General features: G+C 31.1%; 1 long non-coding RNA gene across 1 annotated transcript; it reads right to left on the bottom strand.

Moving 5' to 3' along the window:
- Positions 1–371: 371 nt before the first annotated feature.
- LOC145078860 (uncharacterized) lies at positions 372–2,110 on the bottom strand. The gene is made up of 2 exons (XR_013694395.1): positions 1,836–2,110; positions 372–736 (listed from the first exon to the last, which is right to left on the bottom strand). It is a non-coding gene; the product is annotated as an uncharacterized LOC145078860 (long non-coding RNA).
- Between the last annotated feature and the right edge of the window lie 5,787 nt (positions 2,111–7,897).

Below are 7,897 nucleotides of genomic sequence, written 5' to 3'. Positions count from 1 at the left end.
ATGTGTCCAAGATCTCACTTATGGATTCTCATGTTTGCTTGCTTGTTTTTTTCATCAACTAATGTGTGTGTGTTTGGGTGTGGGTGGGCGGGGGTCTAGACTGAATTAAATGCTTGAATGAGACTAAATGAGTACATTTTAAAAAATAAATATCACATATTCATCTATTTTAAGTTTTAAAAATATTCATCAATTCTAACATAAGGAGAAGTTGCAAAACCAAATAGGTAAAGGGTTCATGTCTTAACACATTAAGCCGGATTTTGATGCCATAACCCATTTCCCATTAACTCATTCTGTCCAAATTAAGTATAAAAAAAAAAACAACCATGTATACATGTCCATACTAAAAGCTTAACCCATTAAGTTCATTAAGTCAAAAAGAAATAACCTCTTAACATCGAAAAACCATTTTACACACGTGTTCAACATCGAAAAATTGCAAAGCATATATACTTTATTAAAAATATTTGACTATAACAAATTAAACTGTGCTGGTAGAATTCAGTCTTTATTTAAAACCCATGCTTCATTTTATTTTATTCACAACTCATTTTGCTTAGGGGTCATGCTTGACTTTTTCAGATTCATACTTATCAATGGCAACTTGAAGCTCATCTGATCCACCAACTGCTCTCATGGTGTAGAAATACACACCAAACACAAAACCAGTCAATCCTCCAGCCACAACCAGATTCTTGCTCTTGGGTGCCAAATTCCCAAATCCAGCCATAACCTTATATAATATAACAATCAAGAGTTAGCATGATTCTGTAAAAGACGTGAATGCCCTCCTCATTACTGAAAATAACCCTGGAAAGATTGTCTAGTAATATAGATATTTATATGAAATCCCATTTAGCAAAAATGAAGATTGGATGTAAAAAGATAGTCATGAAATGTAACATATGACTCAACTTATGGATGTGTGAGTCTTATTTATGAGAGATGAAAATGGGAAATATGAAATAAGAATAGGAAAATATGGATATGTGAATTGGGATTTCTTTATGCAAAAGTATCTGATAGCTGAAGTTTATATGCTTTTATTGAACAAAAATGTGATAACTAAGGATGTCGGCTTATATTATCCGTTAACTAATGCAAGGTTTTCATAATATAGCCAAATTTATATACATTGCTCATTACAAAATGTATTTTTATCACCAATATTAACACATTATTTGCCAAACTCACATCAGATATCAAGCAACAACTGAATGCCCACAAAATGATAGTGGATAGTCAATTAACTGAGTGATTAACTTTTTGGGAGCATACTATATGATTTTCTATTGCAAATTTTTTTGTGTATAAAGAACACTGCCGCCTGTAAAAATGTTTAATTTTGGATAAATTATGGTTCTAATTCAAGCTCAAGCTCTGCTCGAATCAAGATAAGAAAGTCAAGGAACTCTTTGTAAAAAGGGTATAATAATCCATTTGTTATACTGTTAAAAAGGGCATCATAAATTCATACGATTGGGGGAGGATGTGGTCTGTGGAATCCCATTCTCTCCTCCAATATACATGCTTAACGGAAGATACGTCATACAGTGGATTCTAAACTAGAATCATACATATATCATCTTCAATGAACACAAAAAAATAGAAGATCAGACGAAATTGGACTTGTGATTGATTTTGTTAAACGAATTTACCACATATCTTCAATTAACCAACAAAAGTGTTTTCGAATTGATCTCTAGGAATAAATACAGCTATCTTAGCTTCATGTTGCGCATAAGATTTTTTTTTTTTGAGTTACTTGCTATTACATTACACGAAAACAACAGAGCTAACATATGCTAAAGGAGAAGAGAATCAGAAACAACCTTATGCGAGATGATGAACAGCGATTCCAGGAAACAAGAAACACGATACAAATATCGGCTTGGAGTAGGGGTAACAAAATCGATTTGGAAACGAGTTGATATCGGTTCTGTTCAAATTGAATGATTTTGTAGTCGGCAAGGTTGGGTAACGGGTACGGGTCATCCGGGTATCCGACTGACCGACTCTAGCTCGAAACCAATCTCCGTGACTCCATCTGTGATCTGACGGAACCGGCCCGTTTTATATTGGATCTCGACCCGCCAACCCAACCCGAAATAAGGAGTTTCGTTTGTAGGTAACTAAACTCTCCAAACTATGTAACACGTTTAATTGAAAATGTAATGATGTTACGTTCGAAACTACCAACTTCATTTGAACATGATCATCCGTTTAAACATAATAAAAATTTTAAATTTATACTTATGTAATATAACTTTTAACTTTTAATTTTTGTGATGTGCAATTAATATAAAATAAAAGGATAATGACCTACAATTTTTTGTCTTTTGTTTTAAAAAGTCGCTTATCGTTTTTTTAGTAGTTTAGGGGCTTAAAGTTAGATTTTACGTGTTAAAAAAACCATTATCAACATAATGAAGGGTAAGTCGATATCCTTGCTAACGTGACATTTTATCAAGAATAAAACCTATCGTCCTCCCCACCTCCGTATGTAAAATAAACCTCACACCATCACTTCTCCCTTAAAACACAAGTTTAATCTAAACCTCAAGAACAAAACCTAAAATCATGTATACTACAACTTCTTAACTCATGTCAACTTTGATGAACGCAACACCATCGTTTCTTGTTGTCGGAACTAGTTCCATTGATTTTATTTGACTCTTTTGTGTCGTTTACTAGAATTAAAGATCAAACTTTCAGAATTTAACCGTGGAGAGAGGAATGTTTACTGACAACTAAAGGAATCAATCTAATTACATGTTTCGGAAGTTGAAAGAGAACATACCCCAATGTTGAATAGAGTTTAATAATCCAACTTAGTCAGAGAATTCACTAAAATCCACAAATTGGGTACTTGTATTATGATTGTTTTGATTCAGTACAAGCCTCTTTATGTATATAAGAAGAACATGTGATTGTGGAGGATTCAAATCAAAATCTTGACCATGTTCCTACGTGTACACATGTTGAAGAAACCAAATTGAGGATTCAAACTTACATTATTATATTTGCAATTCCTTGAAATAGAAACATTAGTGAAGAGAAAAAAGAAACGCCTAAAAGGAAGTAGGGAAGAAATTTTGAGCACATACTCGGGTATTTCCTGAAAAACAATACTGAAGTGCGGCTTTTTTGTCTTTGTAGTTGGCGCTTCGTCGTTTTTTACAAATTGTTGTTGCTTCTTTTGTCTTAGTAGGTGGCGCTAGCTTAGCAATTGAAGGAAAAAAGATAATAATTCTTGAAATTTTTGGTGCCATTAATTTTTTGACAAGACTCCAGAATTGTGTTGGGTTGTGAGTTAATCGTATGTTGGTATCTCAATGGACACCAGCTATTACAAGTTCACTATTACAACTTAAGGTCTCTTATTAGTAGGTAACGTTTTTATTCCCTTAGATTGTAAAAAAAATGTAAAAGATCTTTCAAAACAATGCATGAAAGTTTGTAGGCTACAATGTCATTTTTCCTAAAATACATTCGCCATTGTTAGTCGATATATGCATATGCCTAAATCTATGGAAATATGTTGGAAAAATCCATCAATGTATATTGGGCAATAATTTTTTTTTGGAATTCAAAGGAGCCATTATGACATAGAAGATTATCAAGATAAAAATCATATCGAAAATACAAGTAGAGTTGTTTAAAGATTAAATCTTTATAATATTATTCATATTTTTGGTTATTTCAAAATTTGAAATATATTAGAGGTTTTAACCTATTTAACAAGATGTAAGCTTTGTTTAAATTAAAAATTTTAAATGCTATAAACCTATCGTTTATTATATAAGTAAAGACTAAAAAAAGTTAATCATATCCAACGTTTTAAAAATTGTCATGGCACGTCACAGCTTCAATGCTTGTATTTGCCGTCGTGATTTAACAAAATGTCGCCTTAAGTCATATATTAAATCATATATGTATATAAAAAAACATATAATAGAAAAAATATATAAAATTATTAATTATATACAAATTTGTCGTTTTAAGTCATATCTTACAAACATCATTATTCATCATGACTCGTAAAAACTACAGACTTAACATTACCGCCAAATCACACCTAACGTTATTTAGAATCTTGACCATATTGACCCGATACATATCCGTTTATTTAACATGTTGACTGAAAAGTCTTAATCCAATTGATTAAATAGGTTAAATTTTATTAAAATTTTAACACGTTTAGCAAAACAGGTTAAACTCGAACCAAACATAACCTAACCTAGCTTGTCCAAATGTCGATATTCATTAAAACTAAAAAAATATAACAGGTCAAACAAAAATAACTAAACTTTTTCCAAATTCTAGCAAAACAATAAGCCTTTTCTTATATTTAAATCTGCAGGCCCTAATTACCAAAAGGGACTTTTGGCCCGTCAAAATGGGCTATTCATTTACAAAGACAGTCATTTCAATTTTTCTTTTTTATTTAATCTAAAATTTCCTTTTTTATGGTCTTCCGATATTTTTTCAGAGAAACATATGATTTTTGCAAGTACGATCTACTAATAACTTTATATATATATATATATATATATATATATATATATATATATATATATATATATATATATATATATATATATATAGAGAGAGAGAGAGAGAGAGAGAGAGACAGAGAGAGGAGGGTTCAATTGAGAAAAAAAAAGGTTGAGAATGGGCGAATCATTCTCAGCCACTCATTTATTTTTGCCGCAAAAGCCTCCGTCGTACCAGCAGAAATGGGAAAGGAATAGACATGTGTTTTCCAACAAAACATGTTTCCTTAAACTATACTAATCATTATCTTAATATATATAAAAACATAGTTTTTTCGTTTTTTTTAATTTTTAAGAAGCTATTTTTATCGAAAAATGATTTTAAATATACCAAAATTCATGATTTTTTATTCTCTACAAATAGACATCCATATTGATATAGTTTTAAGATAAAATAATTTTTTTTTTATATTTTCAACTATCGTTATTCATAAGTGAATAAAAATGAATCAGGTTTTTACTACAGTACATTTGTTATTCAGTTATGAATAAAAACTATGATTAATTATTATTATTTTTTACGATTTAAGTATCATTAATATATGAATATAGCATATAATAAACATAGTATATTCATATTTGAATATTAGACGACGCATTCACTTATGAATATTACATAGTATATTCACTTGTGAATATTAGATGGTATATTTGTTGGATTAGTGTCTAAGTCCATAACTATTTTGGTATGTACTTGACCCGATGGTGCATGGTCCTTTTGGGTTGCCTTCACCAAGTTTCAATTGGACAGAAATTTGGAATCATGCAACTTGGTTGCACGATGAATGAGAAATTTCATATTTGGAAATTAGACTAATTCATTGACAAAGTGTCAAGTGAAGGACTTGGAGATCAAATACACAAAGTTGTGTGTTGATCAAGTCCACCATAAGAGTAACAAAGATATTCGTCATGATTCACTAAAGGTTTAGTAAATATGATTATACTTACAAGATTAAGTGTAATCATGAATTGATTGAAAAAGTTTAAATCAATAGCAAAACGAATAAGAAGAATCAAGTAGGCAGAAAGATAAGAGTTTCTCCATTCTAAGAAGAAGGGAGAGTAGCTTTTATGCTTTATGATAGGTCTTAATGATTAAGAACCATATCTCAATTGATCCTCTAAGTAAGTCTTAGTACAATTGTATGTTTAAGAAGAGGAATCAAGGATTGAAGAAATGGTTAAATCAAGAAGTCAATCATACTTCGTTCCAAAACAAGCCTTAGAGTTAAGATTGTGACAATGAGTGACAAGTATTAAAAGGTTTATAACATTCATCAAATGTGGAAAGTTGTGATGTCTTGGATAAGACAAAAACCAACTAGGACCAATTTATGAAAAGTTTGATAAAAACTACACTAACTCTTGAATATTTGTTTGTCAAGAAATGTTTATTGACAAGAGAATCTTATATGACAAGGAGTAAGTGGGAGTCTTAATGGTCTTGAAAGGTTCAAGAACAAATCAAATAAACCTTATCGATCATCACTAGCACACGAGTTGAGGTTTACAACCTATCGTGTTGACATTATTTTGTTTCTATGTTGTTCCAATTGAGTTAATTATGCGTGAGAGTTCTATGAGTTCTCATTTTGAACGCATAAAAGGCAAAGCACCTTAATCAATGAAAGGTACATTGATAGGAAAGGGTGAGCTGCTTAACTGCTTGGAAGACATGGTGGGCAGCTATGCTACCATAAGGCAAGAAATCAATATTAAGAAAGTTCGATCCATATAAGTTTGAATTTGTCGTAAACTTTGGTTTTAGCAAATTCACATGGATAGGAACACATACACCGTTTAAATCTAAGTGTCATAAGATTTCCTCCTTCATGAAAATGATTGTGAGGAAATGCTTTCACTAAGAAAGATTTTAAGAAGACAGTGATTGTAAAAAATTGCATTCTCGAATTCGATTATGGTTACGGTATCCCTTTCCATGATTTGAATTGTGAGGTTTGGCAATTAGTCTTAATTGTTTAGACACACATATGAACTATCGAAGGCAAAGGTGTATAAGTTCAAGAAACCTTGATAAAAGATTATCAAAGCACTAAGTATTATAAACATGAACTTAAGAAATTCAATAAGCATTGTTTTTCTGAAAGTTAAGATGTTTATGAATAAATGTCGAAGCTAGTGGGAGCATAAGTGTTATGTTTTATAATAATCATCATGATAGTGGGAGCATAAAAGTTATGATTGTATGATTATTAAGGCACGTATTGCAAGTTGGCAATATTAATTATAGAAAACAAGAGTTATACCTTGCAAAGTCGTAAGGGTTGTAAAGTTGTTTTGCTATAATTAAGGGAGAGAATATTATGTTTCATTTCAAATCTAAAGGATTAGGTTGAGAAATGTTAATAAATTTAGTCAAGGGTACATAGTGTGTTCTTAAAATTTCGATTATGATTACGGCATTCCTCTTCACAATTCGAATTTTGAGAACATAGCAAATAAAACATTGTGCGTCGTGTCCCATACGCTTCGGGTATAGGATCGATTGCAAATGCTTTAATGTTTGACCATTCTAAAATTTTTCCAAATGTCTAGCGCATTTAGAGGGAAAAGGGACTAGAATCGGTTTTGACTAAAATAATTAAACAACTATCAAAGGGCAATCCAAAGTTTGACGAGGATTGGTCGCTTGTGAGTAGTTGGAAGCATGGTATTAGATGGACCATATCGACATTATTATGAATAGAAAAGATTCTATTAAGAACAAGTTGTCATATGGAAATTATGGAAATGTTTTCATATTGGATGGACCATATCGACTCTATTATGAATAGAAAAAGATTCTATTAAGAATGAGTTGTCATATGGAACATATGGAAGTGTGTCCATATTGGGAATTGAATATTGAAATCTATGTCTAGATTAGAAATTTTTATGCAAAAGGATGTTCAAAGGAATGTACTTTGAGTGAGAGACATCATATCTAAGGAATTGTCTTGTAACAATGTCCGATAGAGGACTTTGTAATATCATTGGCAATAGTCTTTGTGACTTTGGTGCAGTGACATTACGAAAGGATCATTGCATAAAGTGTTAGAATCTAGCATATTTTATAAGTAATAAGAATTTTATATTCTTACACTTATGAAAAAGGATTTGGAGTTGTGAAATGATAATGATTGGAAATGTGTTCAATTTGATCTATTTCACAAAGTAAGAACCATAGGTAAACATTGTGTGCATGCTAGGAGCATAGGACAAGTGTTGTAATTCAAGTAAGAAATTGATTACCCGAAACGACAAATAATGAGTAATCGATATGGTGATAAATAAAAAGAGTTTTATTTATACTCAAAGGTTTGAGGCCATATGGG

This window comes from Lactuca serriola, chromosome 1 (genome assembly GCF_051521515.1).
Source record: "Lactuca serriola cultivar US96UC23 chromosome 1, Lser_US96UC23_V15, whole genome shotgun sequence".
Lineage (NCBI taxonomy): Eukaryota > Viridiplantae > Streptophyta > Magnoliopsida > Asterales > Asteraceae > Lactuca > Lactuca serriola.
Note: the sequence above shows the minus strand (reverse complement) of the source record. Positions and strands in the feature narration are given on the sequence as shown.